The following is a 20,220-nucleotide window of genomic DNA, read 5'->3' on the forward strand; positions in this document are numbered from 1 at the left end:
AATGTCTGTTCATGTCCTCTGCCCATTTCTTGATTGGATTATTTGTTCTTTGGGTGTTGAGTTTGCTAAGTTCTTTATAGATTCTGGACACTAGTCCTTTATCTGATATGTCGTTTGCAAATATCTTCTCCCATTCTGTCAGTTGTCTTTTGATTTTGTTAACTGTTTCATTTGCTGTGCAAAAGCTTTTGATCTTGATGAAATCCCAATAGTTCATTTTTTCCCTTGCTTCCCTTGCCTTTTGCGTTGTTCCTAGGAAGATGTTGCTGCGGCAGAGGTCGAAGAGGTTGCTGCCTGTGTTCTCCTCAAGGATTTTGATGGATTCCTTTCGTACATTGAGGTCCTTCATCCATTTTGAGTCTATTTTTGTGTGTGGTGTAAGGAAATGGTCCAATTTCATTTTTCTGCATGTGGCTGTCCAATTTTCCCAGCACCATTTATTGAAGAGGCTGTCTTTTTTCCATTGGACATTCTTTCCTGCTTTGTCGAAGATTAGTTGACCATAGATTTGAGGGTCTATTTCTGGGCTCTCTATTCTGTTCCATTGATCTATGTGTCTGTTTTTGTGCCAGTACCATGCTGTCTTGATGATGACAGCTTTGTAATAGAGCTTGAAGTCCGGAATTGTGATGCCACCAACGTTGGTTATTTGTCTTTTAAAAGGGTGATGAAGTCTCCTAACATGGAAGGGAGAGTTCTCTTTAATTACTGCCTTCATCTTGGTTAAACACGTCGGGTTCACTTTTTTTTAAATACAATAAAATTCATCTTTTGTGAAGTTCAGAAGATTTTTTTTAATAAAAATCAGAGAACTTTATCAAATCTACCAGGAATTGACACTATACCTTAAAACACACTCTGCTCTAAAACAAACAAACAAAAACCAAAAATAAAAACCCCACTCTGCTCTATTTGACAGAGCCTCTGCATAATAACGTAACTCCATTATTTCCTTAATGCTTCCTATACTCAAGAGCCATGACATCTAAGACCACCATTATTCATGTAACTCTATAAGACTCCTTGACTTCACTTCATTTTACACATTTATGTAGATTCCCCATGGACACACAAATAATGGTCTTCAAGTGTTGTAAGAATATGTCCTCTTAGTTAAACAAGACCTTTCTAGCTGCAGTCTTACTGATATCCAAGACCTTTCCCTAAATCCAGATGCTTTCTTGCTCTCCAGCAATTCCATAAAACCAGACAGGTGAAATATTTTCTTGCACACAGACCACTGCCTTTACCACAGCCATTACTTACCACAATTGGCAGTACAGGAAATAGGGCTGTTGTGCACACTTCAGCTAGCACAGGCCAGATTTTTCTTCCTTGTATTCATTTCCTTATTTTCAATATTTTATCTGTAAGGGAATATATAATAACCTGGCTGTTACTCCAAACGCTTTCTTTCCTTAAATCTCTATGTACTAACAGGATGTTATTTCCTGTTGTTTGAACAGTTTAGGTACTATGGTAGAACTTTGTTCATTCCTTACCTGGACAAATTTAATACAACTATTTTCCCCCTTAATATAGAAGACTCTCTACTCTTTGTTATGAGATCAATTTTTTAAAAATCATGTTATTCATCATCTTATAATGCATTCCTAAGAAAACTAACCCTAAATGCTTTCCCAGAAAATGACTGGTAGCACGGGGTTCTTTATATTATTTTATAGAATAAATTTGGCTTAAAATAAGTTGGAGCACAATATAATAAATACAATACTGTGATTACAAATAGTATCTGTTGAGCACTTAGTAGGTGTCAGGTGATGAAATAACAGAGGCTCAGAGAGGCTAAGTCACATGGCCAAATTAACACAAGGCAGAAACAACACTCAAACCCAGGATCTGACTTCAAGTACCAGGATCTTAACTACTGTTTTATAATATGCAAGATTTGAACCTAACAGCCTCTTAAAATTTTAACAAAATTTTATCATGTTATGGTCCTTAAAACACTACCAATGGGATAATAGGGCAGACACTGCTAATTAGTGATAAAGTCAGATTTGCTTATTTCGAGTACCTCTTTAATGAATTTTCTCCATGAACTCCATTAACATGTTTTGAAAGACATCATAGAAATTGAAAGGGGGGAAAAAAAACCCTTCAAATTAAAATATAATTCTTAACTAGGGTACTCATAAGAATGATTCATGTGACACTCTATTTCTTTTTTTTTTTTTTGAAGATTTTATTTATTTTTTTGATAGACAGAGATCACAAGCAGGCAGAGAGGCAGGCAGAGAGAGAGGGGGAAGCAGGCTTCCCGCTGAGCAGAGAGCCTGATGTGGGGTTCGATCCCAGCACCCTGAGATCATGACCCGAGCCAAAGGCAGAGGCTTAACCCACTGAGCCACCCAGGTACCCCGACACTCTATTTCTGATTCAATAAAGAATCTCTATTTTGGTGAGATGCACTTCTAAGAGCTCCAACAGCTGACACAAATGTCCCAAATGAGGTAACGAATTGTCCATCCACAAAGAAAAGGTATTTCCCAGGATTTAAGAACTCAGTTGTTGTCTGTAGCCAGGGGCCAGTCTCCCCAAATCCTCCAACACATGGCCTCTCTTCCTTCAAGGTCTCATAATCTAAGTCTTTAGAGAGAAAAAGAAAACCTCTTCATTCATCTCACATGTATGGAACTAGGTCAGGTAGGGAACTAAAAAGGGATCATGCTTATTCTCAATGGCATCACATTTTAGAGGAGGAAATTTTGGGACTAGTCCCAAAAGTATCACTATGTACCTTCCACTTCCACACACAATGGGTGTTCAGTAAAGGCTAGTTGTTGAAAACCATGACCAGATATCTTCCCAACCATGCCTTTTCTAGTTCTTTCTTAATGTTTAAAATAGCTTTGTGAAAATTGTATTTAAAAAAAAAATAAAGAAATAAGATCCTGGACTACAGTTTTAAAAAATGAAAATTCACAAAGCAAAACAAAACATTGGCTGACTCAGAGACAATATATATTGCACAATTCTCTGGTGGTGGGGAGGGTAGAAATCAGTAGGAGACTTGGCTGAGATCTGTAGGGAAACTAAGATTCTTCCAGGGGCTGCAGGGCAGACTGAATCCTGGGTTTCAGCTGCAAATCTTCTTCTTCTTTTTTTTTTTTTTTTTTTTTTTGCTGGCACGCTCTTCAAACCACAATAGGAGATGTGAGAATCTCCAAAGGCTCTGTGCCTGCAGTCACCACCATAAATTTGTAGATGCTTCTACGGAGATTTTTACTGACTTCCTTGAGAAGCTGCTTATAGTTAACAGGACAGGTGAGCCATTCCCACCCATTCCACAGTGAAGTAGTCTTCTATGAAGGGACTGACTCTAGGAGTTAACAGACATCTGTCTTTGTTGCAGTTCTATAGTCTCATTATCTGCTCAAGAAACACAGAGGACTTCAAAATGAGAAGGCACACCTCAGTCCAGGAGGAACAAGCAGAAACAGAAATTGAAATTTTTAATAATTGTTTTCTCCTCCTTGTTCCATCAAATACATCTAACTGCTAATCAGAGCTTCTGATAGGCATGAGATACCATTACACAATTATCAACCGAGAGGATATAATTCTGTTCTCGAGGGGATATTTGACAGATTATTTAGCTCATGTCACCTCATTGTGAGAAGTTTTTCAGTTTCTGTTAGAGTTTTCAAATGTTTGAAATGTTTCAGAGATTCCCTACTGTATTCCCAAGCTGCTAGGAGCCCGGGAATAACAACCTGCCTCCACTCTTGGAGTTAGAACAAATCCTTCTACATTTATAACTGCTGTTTAAGCTTTCTGAATATAAAGAAGTGAAGACTCAAAGCAACAACCAAGGCAAGTAGAATCCAGGCGTCATTCTCTGCTTTATGCTTGCCTCTAATTCCTCTCTCATGTCCAGGGCAACCTCCTTAGAAAGAATTTTCCTCAAATCTGGAAGCTTGCCTTCTGTTATCCCTAATTCTGATTTCTTCTCATGCTAAATTCTGACTCGTGTTTGACCCAACATATTTATTCTCTTCTCTCTATTCAGCAGCTATCACAGACATATAGCCTTCTCCTTTACCAAAAAAGCATTTAGTCAAGAAATTTGGGTATAGAGCAGACACTACTACAGGGGAGTGTGATTCCAGCTCCAGACAGCAACAACAAAAAAGAACTGTCCTTACAGTCCTTTAATTATCCCTCTCCTAGGAATTTCTCACTCTTAATTATTTCTCTACTGTCCCCCAACAACCATTATGTTTCTGACTCTCTCTTTTTCTCTCCCACCTTCCAGTAACCATTTATTTCTTATGCTGAGCAGTCCAGCCATCAGTCTCCTTCAAACATACCCTGGAGGGCTCTTGCTTTCCGACATAAAGAGGTCTCTCAAGGTGTCTTGTTAAAAAATGTCCAGGTACTTTAGGAGAGCAATCATGCCACTCCCAGAGGGGCAGAGCAGTGCCCTTCAGTTGTGTTTTTAAAAATAGTGTTTTTCACTCTAGCTCTGCTTTGTTATCCAAACAAAATGCATGTATTAACAAAAAGTTAACTCAAAAATTTAAGAGCGCTCCTTGATAGCCACCAGTCTATTGCAATATCCGTCTCAGAAACTATAATGTAAGCAATAATTTATTCACTTATATTACAAACCACAAGAAGAAATGGGACCTGCCCAGTTACTTAACATCTTTGCATTTCTATTCCTTCTAACCTTAAAACAAATGATACATGTGTCATGCCCTTAATCAAACACAAACATTCATGATATTCAGGTTAAATGTAAGATTTAGGCCATAGGTTAACTAGAAAAAAACATTTCATTATTTGTCTGTACTTAATGAAAACACAATACACAATGGCTACAAATATAATAGCTATGTTGAGCTTAATTTCACTAGCTGATAATTATGGCTAAACATCACGGGCTTGCATATGTATGTGTGCACATGCAGACACTTACCAGTGTGTGTGTATGCTCATATACATTGAGCTCAGTTGGTTATATATTGTAACAATTTAGACTGTTAGCCAAAAGTAATTTTTACTATTTTTATTTCAGTAAAATAAAACAAAATAAAAAGACTAGTTGTAAGGGTTTGCTTAACACACCTATTTGTTTTTGCCCAAGACAACATACTCATCTAGTAAAGTTGCCACTAAAGGGAAACTAGACAGTTAAATATCGTGCCATGTCTAACCTAAAGAGAAGAGCATTCTGATGCTATTGAGGAAAACTGAAATATAACAAAATCAGCAATGTCGCAAAACTGCATTATTTGATCAAACCATGAAAACTGTAATTTTCTAAGACCAGCATGTATTTAAATCAATATTTATGAAGTCATCCAAATGTGCCTCTCAATTTAACCAAATTCTGCATTCATAACACTCTCACAAAGGTTTTGGCCAGTAGTAATACAATATTATATGTCTCAAGATATAATGTTAACTTAAAATGTTAGTTTATAACATGCAAAGTATACCAACTAGACAAACATAACTGAGAGAGTCATGACAAGATAATTATTTAGATATTCAGAGACTTGAAGTACAGAATCTGTGGAAGGGAGAAACAACCTGAAAGTATATTCCATCTAAAGCCACTGGGGAAAGTACAAGTATAATTTCTACCACCTCACAAGTTATCCTGTTTACACATCATGAAACCCATCAGATACATATTTGCAGAGTCCAGTGATATAAACACAGTGCTAACTACAACACCCACTGGCATAAATTTTAGGACGATGAATCTGATGGTAACATATTAACATTGGATTAAATACCTTGCAAAATATTTTTTCATAAGGTCCTTTGCCAAACGTTTGGTAGAGCTGACTACTATACAAAATTGTTTTATTGTAAAGGAAATACTGCAGACTCTATATTCCTAATACATCCACTAATACATCCAGAGTCCATCCATTTTTCACTATTTCACTGATACCACCCTGAAACCATCATCATCTTTTACCTGTAGCTAACCTTTTCCTAGCTCTCCTATTTTCACTTTTATGCATCAGGCAGTAGCAGTAACCATGGAATTAAAAAAAAAGAAAAAGGTCTACCATCAATAGAGCAGCCAAGATGATCCTTTGAATGGCAAGTCAGATCAGGTCACTCCTTTGATGAAAACCTGCAAAAGATTCTTTTCTTTTCTTTTCCTATTGCTAATAAGAGTCAGACAAGGCCCTACAGAATCTACCTGCTCTTCATTGCTTACTCTGCCTACATCTGCAGTCTCCTTCCAGATTCCCACGCATGCTGAACCTGCACCCGTCTTGAGCTTGGAATGCTCTTTCCTCGTGTATCCACTTGACCAACTCCTCCTCTTTATATTTGACCAACCTCAATTGCTCAGTGAGGTCTCCTGCACCATTTAATACTGCAGACTATCCAGCCCCAAACCCACTACACTCCTGTTCTTATTTATTCCCTTTTAGTTTTTCCATAGCACTTATTACCTTTTATAAAAGTATGTATTATGTTAATTTATTGTTCTATCTCTTGAATATTGGTTTCTCAAGAGCAAGGGTCTTTGCCTTTTTATAGAGTTCACTAAAAGTGTGTCTTACCTCTTATATAGGGTGGACACTCTATAAATATTTGTTGAATGCCTAATAAATGTAAAAGTGATGTGAATGTAACACAAGGAAGTTTCCAGTCACCAGTATAGACAATACAAAAGCTTCATGGAAATAATTTGGTTTATGCCACTAAGTAGTCACACCTAAGAAACTAGTATTATTAGATGACCCCTCTAAAAGCAGCAACAGATGTCCTGAAGTATTCTTCCAGGAACTGGGAATAATATCTCTTGATATGTAATTTCTGTTGGCCTTGTAATTTTACAGTTTATCATAGGAACACAAACCTTTGAACTTCTCGGATGCTATCACTTCTTAAATAAATTCTCTGTCACTTCATTGCTATCTTTTCATTCACTTCTTTCTTCTTCTCAGTTACTTTGACTTTACTCACCTTTTCCTAAAGCATAAATGTTAGCATTGCCCAAAATGTCCAGTCTCAGTTGTATTCCCTTTTCTATGCCTATAGGTCTGATCTTCAGTTAACTGGAAGTCGAAGCCACCAGCTCTAGTCTTTCCCATACTTCTCTCCCATAGCCTGATTGTTCCTTACGGAACACCACTTGGATATGTTACAAACATGTTGAATGCAAAACATCAAAGAATGATCTCATCACCACTATAACCTAAAGAATTTTCTACCTGAATTCTTTACCAAGGTGATTAGTTTCATTATCAGCCTAGTTGCCTAAACCAGGAACCTGGGATTCCTCAGCTATTCCTTTTCTCACCTGCTTTCACTTCCTGTTACATCCTTTCAGTTTCTTAAATATGTCAATTCCATCACGTAATTATGTCTCAGATAATTCTCTTCTTACATTTCCCAAGGCACTGTAGTAGTTTTATTTCATCATTATGAGGATGATTGTAACAACTTCCTATTTGAGCTCCATGTCTCTGCTTTTCTCCATGGCAAATCCTCCGCTCCAATTTGTTCATCTAATGAAATCTTAGCAATTTTTCAAGTCCCAGCAAAGTTTTCCTTGCCTCCTTCAGTGTTCTTTTATTGCTCCAAATAGTACTTAGCAAACTGCATATTTTACTCTTTGGGAATGTCAGTGAGTCTGGGTGTACGGTTGCTGGTTCCAGGCAGTGGTAATCACTCAGCCTGCATGGAGTGTGTCACCATAGCAGTGACATAGGTGGATCAGTGACCAAGGGTGACACACATGAAACCACAAAAATCTGAAAATTGCAAGATGTGTCTGATACACAGTTTAAACAGTCTAAATTACTCATAAGACAACATCTCAAGGTTTGCTTGAATATTTTTTCCTTCCAGACATCCTTGCCTATATTTATCCTTTGCTCATTTTTCAGTATCTTCTCTTTTCCATAGACTAAAGCCAAGTTATCTGCCTATCTTGTAAGGAAAAACCCATTAACTGCACCTAACTTTCTGAAGTGAATAACCCAGAAGCTTGTACTATACAAGACCCAGAAAACAGGTGAACCAGGAGCTATCAAACATTTCATCATTTGTAAACATGTGAGAAAGGAAATTTTCAACTTTTAAAGTTTGTGTGTCCTGCCTCTACACCCCTGGGAAGCCATACTTTTACCAAGGTCAAAATGACTTTGCCCAACTTCAAAGTATAGGCTCTATTTCAGCCCTGAGCACACACTGTACATCTGCTTCGTTAGTGAATAACCCAAGAAACATTTCAAACTGAAGAATAAAAATCTCCCTAAGTTCCATGCCCATACCTCTGAAGCCTACAAACTTGCCCATACTAAACCCATAAAATAATGTCTGCAATTTTCTGAAATGCCCTTCATCATGATGATCTGTAACTCTTGTTGTAACAAAAAACATAGGTAACCCTGTATTAAACATTTCTTCTCTGCAGCACTCTCTTCTTTGTGAAGGTTATTTATCTAGGGCAGCTGTCCTCACTTGGGCTTAAATAAAACTGTTTTTCTTTTTCTTTTCTTTCTCCCTCTTCTTTTTTTTTTTTTCAGAAAATTCTAAAATGTTTGTTCATTTCATATCAATATAGGTTTCTCTCAGGATGTAAAACTATTTGATACAACTTCCCCATAATTATCTCCTATTACTATTTCAGCAAAATTCCTACAGATATGGGCTAGATTAACTAAGTACAAAAGTTTATTAAAAGAATATAATAGCTATAATGACATATACTAAAATATTAATAAGAGCATTTTTAATCTTCTCTGTATTTTGTATTTTCCAAAATTTTTACATTGAGCATGTATTTTTCTTATTTTCTTAGAAAAAAATTGTAAGATGTAATTGTAGGGAGAAAATAGATTTGTGCATTCTAAAGAGTTCTAAGGTTGAAAGTGGTGTCTCTTTAGTTCATTGCTATTGGTTTCTGATTCTTTAAGCTCCTGAGGTTATAAGCAGCAGTAATATAGAACATAGCTAGCCCTGACTACTTTAAGCAACAAAAATGACTAGTCCTTAGAAATCCTGTTCAGCCCTTCCCAGTATTTGGTTACCCATTACGGCAACCTTGACTCTTCCCAGTCTTCGGGCAAACTATCCTGGGAATTGAAACAAAAAGAATAGGCTTGAAAGCAAACGTGATTTTTAAATAATGTACTAAAATCCATCTGTATTTTATCTCATCTTGCTAATTAAAAACAAGTTAAACTTAAAATATTATCCTAAATTTTTTAGATGCTTCCTAATCTTAGACTCTTAATTATGCTAGTAGAGAACCCATGCATAATTGTTAGTTTATGTCACTAAAAATGAATTTGCTCTACATGGCAAGAAGAGGCTCAAGAATAAAAACTCTCGTGATTCTGCAAATCATTTATAATTTTTCTTTCTGAGATACTATTAGCACACATTGTTCTCTTTTCAGATAATTTACTCTTTTTTTTTTTTTTTTTTTTTTTACTATGGAATGCCATTTAAAGATATGTGTAAGGCACCAAGAGGACATTCGGTTTAGAGTACTTCAAAAAAAAATTCTGATTAAAAGCAACTTTTAAGCATAATCTTTAAAAAAAAAAAAAAGATATCCTAGATTTGTCACAAATCTTTTGGCAAGAGACAAAGATCAAGCTGGATGTGTGTAGCAGAAGCTCTCAAAAACATCATTGTAAGCATCATACTACTGCCCTCACCACAGGTACACTGTGCTAGGCTTGCAGGAGATGTTTCAACATGAAGGGCACTGAGTCGATCCCTTGTGCTCAGAGACCTTCACGTACTGGCAGGTGGCATTTCTCATACACAAAAACACTGTAACACAAGAGCGCACTTCTCCAGTGAGAAGGATCGGCTTTCAGAGTCAATGTTGCCTCTGCTTCCCTTGCCATGAATAATCATTAATGATTCTGAGGAACTCTTGGCAGGTTTGCAGGTGTACCTGCGTGCTACTCAGAGTGTTATATAATCAAAAAGCTGGAAAGGGCCCGAAGGAGTGGCTAATATAGTGCTTCATTTTAGAAAATGAGACCCAGGGAGAGAAAGTACCCTGTTCCTTAAACATTCAGGGAATCATCATCAATGTATTGAGGTAGTCTGCCTCTTGAAAGAATACTATATGTAATTTCTTTACAAGTGAAAAATGTTAACAAACCCTACATAGATGCATATATAATTTCCTCAAAACCAGCTCAACTTTAGTATGATAATACCAACTCTAAAACCAATGCATATATTTGAAAACTAAGATTATTTCTTGCTTTTCTAAACTGTTTTGTGGAAGTGAAGGACTACATTATTAATCAACTTGAAAGAAAACTCATATTTTTATACCAAGAAAAATCCCACCCCCGAACATTCATCTTCCTTATTTCAGAGTTTAGTTTCAGTTTACAGATGGACAAGAAGCCTCTGTCAACACAGTACCAAGTCTATTCAATATACCAAACAGAATGTCACAAACTGACAAGCTTTGAAATTAGTAATTAATAAAGTGGTGTGAAAAGAGAAAATTTACATTTCTTCTCAACTTGTTTTTGGCAATAATCAAAACTAACATGAGGGCAGTTATCACCCTTAGAGCAAAAATATAGATATACATATAACAATGAAAATAATGAAACATCTTTTCAATGAACCACAGAATGGAGGATAAAAGTATACAAGCTTTGCAAAAGAGATAGACTTGGGCTCCAGCACTTATTAGATGTGTGACCCTGTGGAAAGTAGTTAACCTCTAACATAACATTTCTTTATCTGTAAAATGACAAAGATTTTAGAGATCATATTTCTAAAGTCATTGACCCAAAGAAGGTATTAATATATGCTAGATATTCTTCCTACACATCCCCAAGAATAGGCACACTTTACCCGTTTGAAAAGAAAACCTGCATTTGTGTTACAGATTTTTATAAGTTTTAATGAGATAATACCCACACCATACATTTCACTTTTCTGAAGTGTATATTTCAGTGGGTTTTAGTATATTCAAATAATTGTAAATCATCACCCTAAAAAGAAACCTCATACCCATTAGCAGTCAGTCCAATGCTCTTTCCTCCACCTCTCCAAGCCTAAGGAACAACTAATCTTTCTGGATCTATAGATCTGCCTATTCTGGACATTACACATCAGTGGAATTAGACAATGTGCTCTCTTTTGTTGTTTTTTGTTAGCTTCTTTCACACAGCGTCTTTTCAAAGCTGTGGCATGTATCAGCACTTCATTCCTATTTATTGCTGAATAATATTCCACTGTATCGATACACCACATTTTAATTATCTACTCATTAGCTGATGGACACCTGAGTTGTTTACACTTGAGGTAGTATGAATAATGTTGCTCTACACATTGGTGGACAGGGGATTTATACTGACAGAGTAAAATTTTTGGATCCATTCATGACAACTTAGTGTTTTCCATTTGGAAGAACTGCTAAACAATGTGCCAAAGTGCAATTTCAGAAGCAATATGGGAGGGTACTAATTTCTCTATACCCTCACCAACACTTGTTATCATCTATTAATTTCAATTTCAGCTATTAAGGGGTATTACACAGTTTCTCTGATGGTGGTTCTAATTTGTATTACTCTAATAATTAATGATGAGCATCTTTTCATGTAGTTATAGGTAGGTCACTTCTGTAACTTGTTTGGAGAAATATCTGTTCAAAGCATTTGTCCATCTTTAGTTGGGTTGTCTTTTTATTTTTGAGTTTTAAGAATTTTATCTTCTAGACATATACTTTTAAATCAGATATATGATTTACAAATATTTCTCTCATTCTGTACATTGCCTTTCCACTCCTTCATAGTGTCCTCTAAAGCACAGAAGTTTCTCTTAATCTTGGTAGAATCTAATTTATCTATTTTTTCTTTTATCTCATTAATTTTTTTTAAATTGGAGTTCAGTTGACATATAATACTGTCTCTTACTCTTTTGATATTATATCTAACAAACTATTGCCTAACCCAAAGTCATGAAGAATTACTCCTATATTTCTTCTAAGAGCTATATAGGCTATTTTATAGGCTATTAAATGTAGGACTTTGAGTTAATATTTTATATGGTGTGACATGGGGTCCAAGTCCATTTTTTCACATATAAAAATCTAGTTGCCCCAGCACCATTTGTTAAAAACACACTTTTGTGTTCACATTAGATTGTCTTGACACTCCTTATAAATCAACTGACAAAGTTAAGAAACTATTTCTGGAATCTATATTCTACTCCATTTATTGATCCCCGTGCCAGTAAACACACTGTTTTCATTACTGTAGCTTTACAGAAAGGTTTGAAATTGGAAAACATGAATCCTCCAACTTTATTGTTTTTCAGTATGTTTTGGTGATCTGGGTTCCTTGCATCCCCATATGACTGTTAGGGCCATTTTTCGAAAAAGGCAGGTGGGATTTTGAGAGGATTACATGTACTCTGTAGATCCATTTAAGGAGTATTGCCATCTTAACAACAATAAGTTTTTTCTGATCTGTGAACACAGATTGCACCCTGAGTCAGTTGGGGTAGTTTGTGTCTTCCTAGGAACTTATTCCCTTCACAAAGGTTGTGCAGTTTATGGTATAGTTGTTCACAGTGTTTCTTTGTAAAATCTCTTCAGATATGTAGATGTCAGTAATAATACCCACTTTCACTCTTGATTCTAGTAATGGGTCTAGCTCTTTATTGTTTATTCTAAGCTAATGATTTGTCAATTTTGTTGGTCTTTTCAAGAACCAAATATTCATCTTCTGGATTTGCTCTTTTGCCTTTCAATTTCCATTTATTTCTTCTCTCATCTGTGTTATTTCCTTTCTTCTACTTACCTATGGATTGAGTTCATCTTTTTTTTTTTTTTTTTTTTTTTTAAAGATCTACTTATTTATTTGACAGAGAGAGATGCAGCGAGAGAGGGAACACAGCAGGGGGAGTGGGAGAGAGAGAAGCAGGCTTCCCATGCAGCAGGGAGTCCAATGCAGGGCTTAATCCCAGGACCCTGGGATCATGACCTGAGCCCAAGGCAGACATTTAACAACTGAGCCACCCATGCACCCCTGAGTTGGTTCTTTATACGCAGCTTTCATTCATTGATTTTCCTCCTTTGTATGGATCACATTTCCTCGTTTCTCTCCTTGCTTGATAATGTTTTTGCCCCACAAAATGGTGATACAATATTATAATGTGGTAACTTTAAAAATGAGATTCCTCCTTACCAAGTATTTATTTTCATTGCTGTTTATAGTTTTTATTGTAGTAGTAGTAGTTACTGTTTGCTTGGAAATTTTCTGGGCTAATTCTTCATAGTCTTTATTGTGTGTGTGTGTACAGCCACTAATGTCTCTGTTTGCTTAGCTTACTGGCAACCCAATGATTAGACAGAGATTTCCTTAAATACCATGAACCAGTAAACCTCTTACTTTTTGCTGATGGTCTCTCTTGTATGTATCAGGGCAAGACTTCAGTGCTTGGCAATTTACAACTCTACCTTAGCCTTGGCTTCCAGCTTGTACAAAATTTCATATTCATCCAGAGATGAGAAATTAGTGTTCTCCCAGGTCTCTCCAGGCATGTTGACAGCCCTCACATGTACATGGACTTGAAGACATCCCGTAATAAATTCAAGCTTCTAAAAGCCTCCAATGAACATTCTATCTCCCTAATTTTTCATTTAAGTTTTTATATTCGGACTTGTTTTGGTCAACTGGTGTTTTCTCAGATAGTGGTAATGCTAAATAATTGATGTTAATGGCTTTTTGACAGACTCCAGGGGAAAGAACTTCTCCCTCTGAGTGAGCTCTGAGTCAGACTGAATATAAACAAATTCTGTGAAGGGCTTTTCCAGAGATTTGCTCGACAGGTAGAATATTAACGACTCTCTTGGAATGGGGCATTTGGGAGATATTCAATCCCATTCTTCCTTTTTCTAAGTATCTTTAAGCTGCTGGATTTCACAACTATTGTGGCTACAGGCTACTGGTTTTCAAAATTACCTTGGTGCTAGGGAAAAGAGAATGAGAACAGAACAACTTACAAGGTCATAGATATTGCTGTTCTTACCAACGTTCAGTAATATTTTTTGTATAAGCTCTCTCCAGATTGTTGTGATATTTAATTAATTCCTAGAGTTCTGAAAACATCGATTTTCACTTTCGGGGGGTGGGGGCAGTGTTCTCATTGCTTTTAAAAAGGAACAGAGTTTTCAGATGTCTTTGTTCCACCGTGACAGAAATGACTCTCTCCTTTTTTTTTTTTTTTTTAAGTTGAGAGTATTTCATTAAACAACAACAAAACTCTAAACTACGCCCCCCAAATTTGGATGGTATCAACCTCATTCATTTAAAACTGTTTCTATAGAATGAATATTTTCATTGTAATGCCACAGATTCTAAACATAGTAGCCACCCAGGTATTTTGAATCAGCCAGATCTAGATTACAATCCTGGACCTTGTCACTTACTTGCTTTGAGAACACTAAATTTCTTAAATTCTGTCAGCCTCAGTTTAAATAATACCTACCTATAAGGATCATTGTGTGCATTAAGTGTAATTACACATATAAAAAGACCAACACCTAACAGACTTCATTGAGTAATAATTCCTTACCTTCTTCCCTTCCTTTCCAAAATGTTCAAGAATATGTCCTATATTATTGGTTCTTTAGTATAATAATGCCATCTACTGGAAATGTCAACATGATGACCAACAGAGAAAATGAATCTTAACAAAGAAAATTATTACGTTCAACTGATGCTCTGTTATTCCTGACCCATTGAAAAATACTGACATTTCCTTGGTACATTTTTTTCCGGATTTATTTTTTTTTAATGGTGCTTCAGACCACCCCACCACACACAAACATTATTAAGATGGTTAACACTTACAGTAATTCTTATTTTTCAGTATCTTGAGGGAGAAAACTACTAGAAGAAATAGTTATCATAAGTTAAAGTTTTTAACTAAGAAAAATAATATTTTTCTAAGAACCATGATTTGCTTTCAAATATTTGTTACAGATCTGTAACTTTAGCCATAAAGGTAGATTTTTTAAAAAAATCATATAGGGGGCCTAGTTAACAACAAAAAATGTAAGAACTGTTAGATCTCAATTTTCTATTTTGCAAGCAAATGATTCAAAGATAAGTCAACTATTATTGTAGGTAAATATAGGCAACTATTTTTGTAAGAAGTAAATACAGGTAATATAAATGATAGTTTTTAAACTGTTATTATAAGAAGTAAAACAGTACTTGAAAACTTTCTAATTGTGGAACAATAAATGATTAAATAAATTAAATAGTAGCACATACTTATAGCAGAATATTCTAGTCAAAAATCAAGTCCTCAAAAATGTTTAATACATGAGAATCATTGTGATTTATTTAGAATAATTTAATTATAAAATGATTAATACAAGTTGATCAAAATTTCATAGAGATAATAGAAAAATTATAGATAAGCTAGTAGACCTAAATGTTCACAACCTTATTGACAGTAGCTTTATATCTTCACTAGGAGATTTATTTTTATTTCTTCTTTATGTGTCTAAGAATATAATTTTTGAAATTTTCTACAACGAATGACATTTTATCGTAATAATTTGATTTTTTGATTATAGAAAATCCATATGAGTACTGATTTTTTTTCTTGATATTTTCTGTGGCTATGGTTGGTAAAATTATCATTGATTACTTCCTTTAAGACATCCTTCCAATTTCCTAGAGGTCATTTGGATGAGAGATAATGATTCTTTATGTAGTCTTTCTTTCATTTATAATAACCCAAGATTCAATCTGACAGAAAGAGAGAGAGAGAGAGGAAGGGAGGGAGGGAGGAAACAGAGGAAAGAAAGAAAGAAAGAACCATAAAAGCTCAGACTTACTGCAGAGATTTTTGCACAGTTAAGAGTGTTGTCCATCTGGGGTGCCTGGGTGGCTCAGTGGTCTCAGAGTCCTAAGATAGAGCCCCACATTAAGCTCTCTGCTTGGCAGGGAGCCTGCTTTCTCCCAACAACCCCCCCCCCCGCCCCCACCCCGCCTCCGCCTAGTGGTGATCTTGTGATCTTTGTTAAATAAAAAAATCTTAAAAAAAAAAAAAAAAAAAAAAAGAGGAAGAAGAAGTGCTGTCCATCAAGAAATGCTACAATTTTCCAAGCTCCTGAATTTTAGGTCCTGGAGAAGGTGAGGCACAACCTAAACACAATTAGAAAAACAAGAAGGCCTAACAATGCTCAACATAATAACATAATGACTCATTTTCTCCCATTTGTTGAAGGATGGTTCTACAGGATTACAACCGAAGTGAGGGAAATTTTTCTATTTGTAACAGGGATTTTGGTTTTACCACTTGTATGCGCATATGTGTGTAACCCACTGGATACTGAAAAACAATGGAGAGGAGTAAGGATATCTTACTGGAGGGAATCCTCCAAGGGAACTAGATTTGGAGGCTAGAACCAGTCTCACAGCCTTCTGGGAAATTTTTATGTCCCATTAACAGAAGCAAGGACAGGAGTGGAGTTTCTTAATGGGAGATGGAATCTTACATGCAGAAGTGTTGAAGAATGAAACACTATGAAGTGGTCCTGAAGAGTAAAGTTCTGAGGTATGTATGTCTGTGAGATCTGAAATAAACTTAACCTCCTTGTTCTCTTGCTGTGGTTTAAGAGTATCATGATATTTCAAAGTTTGATTTAAAATGTATTTCTCTGTCTCCCATATAGTAACTTTTAGTAGATTTATCAATTCCTCAGTAAAGTCTGCTATGCCTGTCTTGACTTTGTAAATGGTAAATCAGAATTAGAGAAAGATAAAATAGAATAGAGACTTTGCACATCATTTCATTAAGCCCCAGTGTAACAGCATCATGTCAGGAAAATGGTAGTAAAGAAATTGTGACAAGTTTCCAGCACTAATCCAGGTTTTCAGCCTAGGTCAGATCAAAGTACAGCATAGAACTGACTTAGAACTAGACCTGATACATGCAAGTTTTCTCTCTGGATATCCTAGTGGGAAGTCAGCTTTGAAGGGGTTAGAGCAGGAGGAAGAAATTCTAACAGCAGGGTCACACATATACATTTGTAGGCCAAATGATCACTTGAAATTCAGTTCAACAGAAACATACTGAATTTCTTCAAGTGGTAGAAAAGCAGTGTTTGTAAATAAGAAAATTCCTACCCAACTTGAAAAATAAATCAAATAAGCCCTTTGATATAAATCACCCAGACTATATCAGAGGAATAAATAACACTGAAGAGACCAAGGGACCTAATATCAATCTGGGCAATCAAAATTTTTTACTTTGTTTTATTACCACTTTCATGGTAATTAATAACTCATGGTGATCAACCTTATTATGAGCTTTTCAAAATTAACTTATTAAAGTATCACAAAGAAATAGGTTATTATTTCCACTCGACAGAAGGAAACAGGGATCAGAGAGATTAATAAGCATGACATTAACTGCAAAGCTTGTAAATGACAGAAGTAGGGTTCTAAAACAGGTCTGCATGACTCCAGATTTTCAAAAGTTTATCAAAGCTTTGTTCCTTGTTTTTTTACTAAGAAATCAGTGTGACACACTTTAGATGTGAGAAGAAAATGTCCTTAAATTTCTCTAATGTAAATCAGGGAAAGAAGGCATTATACAAAATTTCCTTTCCAGTCTAATACCTAATGTCATGTACTAGGTATATTTCCTGAGGAAATACAGGAGTATAGATAGGTGTCACAGAGAGTGCCAAAATATCAGTTAACCCTATAAATTCCTCAGAAGCCAATCAAAAACATTATTGGGTACTATAAATAAGTACTAATTTAAGTAAATAAAAATATTAAAAATTTGCAAGCAAAGAACAAGCATCCCTGCTAAGGAGATATTGTCGACAAAAAGAAGGGCAGAAGTCCAAAGGAAGGGAACATAGACATAGCAGGGTCAGAAAGAATTTAGAAGCGGAAGAAATTATGTTAGGAAGAAAGGGCAAGGAGCAGAGAAGACGAAAACTTGCAGATGGGCATATATACCATAAGCAAAGGAACTAGGATAAGAAAGCTATATTAAAGCAACAGGTCAGCTAGGAAACTTCCCTGGTGTCTATTTATAAGAGGCCTTGAACTGTCAACAGGATAAATCATAAATATGATGACAAGAACGAAGGTCTCAGCTTTTGAATACTCTACATGTAGTTGATCGTACTCCCAATGAAGAAGAAAATACCTAGCAGAATTAAAAATAAAACAAACAAAAATCTCTGTTGCTGTAGACCCCACCTCCCAATAATGTTGAACAGATAACTTCAAGAACGTTAGTTTTTTTTTTTTTTAAGATTTTATTTATTTATCCATTTGACAGACAGAGACCACAAGAAGGCAGAGAGGCAAGCAGAGAGAAAGAGGGGGAAGCAGGCTCCCTGCTGAGCAGAGAACCCAATGCGGGGCTCAATCCCAGGACCCCGGGATCATGACCTGAGCCGAAGGCTTTAACTCACTGAGCCACCCAGGTGCCCCCAAGAACATTAGCTTTATAGGATACTAAATTATTAACCTGCCCTGGGAAGTTCAGTAATCATCTTATATGAGGAAACTAATTGCTTCCATGCAGCCTGGCCTGGGAAAACGAGTGAACAGAGATGGCGAGAATAGAGAAAGTGCTGAGTTTAGAATCCATTTATAAATGTTCTTAAATGACAGACTACTTATTTTTTTTTAAGCCAACATTCCTTACCTGTACTGACTGCCCCAGTTATACAGACAGACTTCCAAAGTTTTGTCTACAGATGTCTCCATTTCGTCTTACATTCATCCCTCAATCCATTCCCCTCAGGTCCTCAAACAACATGGAATTGCTCCTATTCAGATCACCAAAGTCTCCAACGTTGTCGCCAAACTCTGGACCCATTTTTCTGCCCTCATTTTATTTCTCAGTGTAATATGACAGAATTAGCAGCTACTTCCCTTGAGAAACACTGCTCATTTGGTTCTAGGAGAAAATACCCTGGATTTCCTACTGCCATTTGGACTACCCCTATTCCTTACTAGCTAGCTCCTCTGTCCACAGTAGGCATCCAAATGATGAGAGTTCCCCAAGATGCTTCACACATGTTCTTTTCTCCCCAGAAACACTCTGTCTGGCTAATTGTTCCCATGGCTTAAATATAGTCCATATGAAAACTGTTTCTCCTATTTATATCTCCAGCTTAAATCTATTATGTCCACTCTTGCCTTTTTTTATCCAGTACTTTGCTTGACATCTTGGATGTCTCACCAGAGGCCAAATGTGGTCTAGCTGATATCATATTGTTGATTTTAATTCAAAATATGCTTCTCACCTACTCTTCCTCTGTCAGTGAATGGTAAGCTAAGAGCCAAAAAGCCTTTATTTTCCCTCTCCCTCACCTTCCAAACCAGCATGTCAGTAATTCCTGTTGATTCTACCTCTAAATTATATCTTCTCTCTGTTGCTCTCCATCACCATTGCCACTGCTATAGTCCAAGACATCATCTTTCTCATGGAATGCCTCCCAACCAGTTTCCTGTTCCTTCTGTTGTTCCCTTCTACTCCATTCTATTCAGAGCAGCAGAGTAAACTCTTAAAAAACGTGGGCCAAATATTAACATCTGTTTAATACCTTGTAGCGTTTCTCACTATAACTGGAATGAAATCCAAAGGCTCTACATGCCATAACCTGTGATTATATCTTCTCTTAGACTCTTCTTTCCCTGTTTACCACACACCAGCCACAATGGCCTTTTGATGTCTAAACCAAGCCAACCTATGTGTCAGGGAGGCTCCTGATCTCAAGATTTCATGGCTAGCTGCTTCTCCTCCTACTGGTTTTGACTTAAACTTCATCAGCTCAGAGAGCCTTTCTTTGACCATGGACAGTCCTGCTTCCATGCTGCCACCACTATTTTCTACGAGAATGTATAACTTGTTCCCTTCATAATACTTGCATAAGATGCATTCTCACTTATTAACTTCTAATTGGTTTGATTTCCTAATCTCTTATTCTTATTTCTTAGAAGTGATTATTTCTTTTACCTCTTGAAGCTATCTCACCATTTTATTTTTGCTTTTTTCTCCTTTTAAACTTTTAAACTTTTTGTTCCCCAAGACCAACTCCATTCCCTGCTCCATCAGCAGACCACCATTCTAATGGTTTAGATACATATCTCTTTAATTGTATATGTCCTTTTAAACATGTTGTGCTATTTTGTGGGCATGAATGTATAACTGATATAAATGCTACCG

At 36.2% G+C, this 20,220-nt stretch overlaps 1 long non-coding RNA gene across 2 annotated transcripts in view; it reads right to left on the minus strand.

Annotated features, from left to right (window-relative positions):
- Nucleotides 1–20,220, minus strand: part of LOC309868217 — a 256,290-nt gene that overhangs the window by 101,736 nt on the left and 134,334 nt on the right. The window contains exons 1-2 of one of the 2 annotated variants that reach the window (XR_014313578.1): nt 6,054–6,224; nt 1,267–1,367 (exon numbers count right to left, since the gene is read on the minus strand). This is a non-coding gene — a long non-coding RNA (uncharacterized lncRNA). Of the gene's footprint in view, nt 1–1,266; nt 1,368–6,053; nt 6,225–20,220 lie in introns of those variants that run through there. The other variant, XR_014313577.1, reaches the window with a different exon arrangement.

Source organism: Mustela nivalis (genome assembly GCF_964662115.1).
Source record: "Mustela nivalis genome assembly, chromosome: 6".
Taxonomy (NCBI): domain Eukaryota; kingdom Metazoa; phylum Chordata; class Mammalia; order Carnivora; family Mustelidae; genus Mustela; species Mustela nivalis.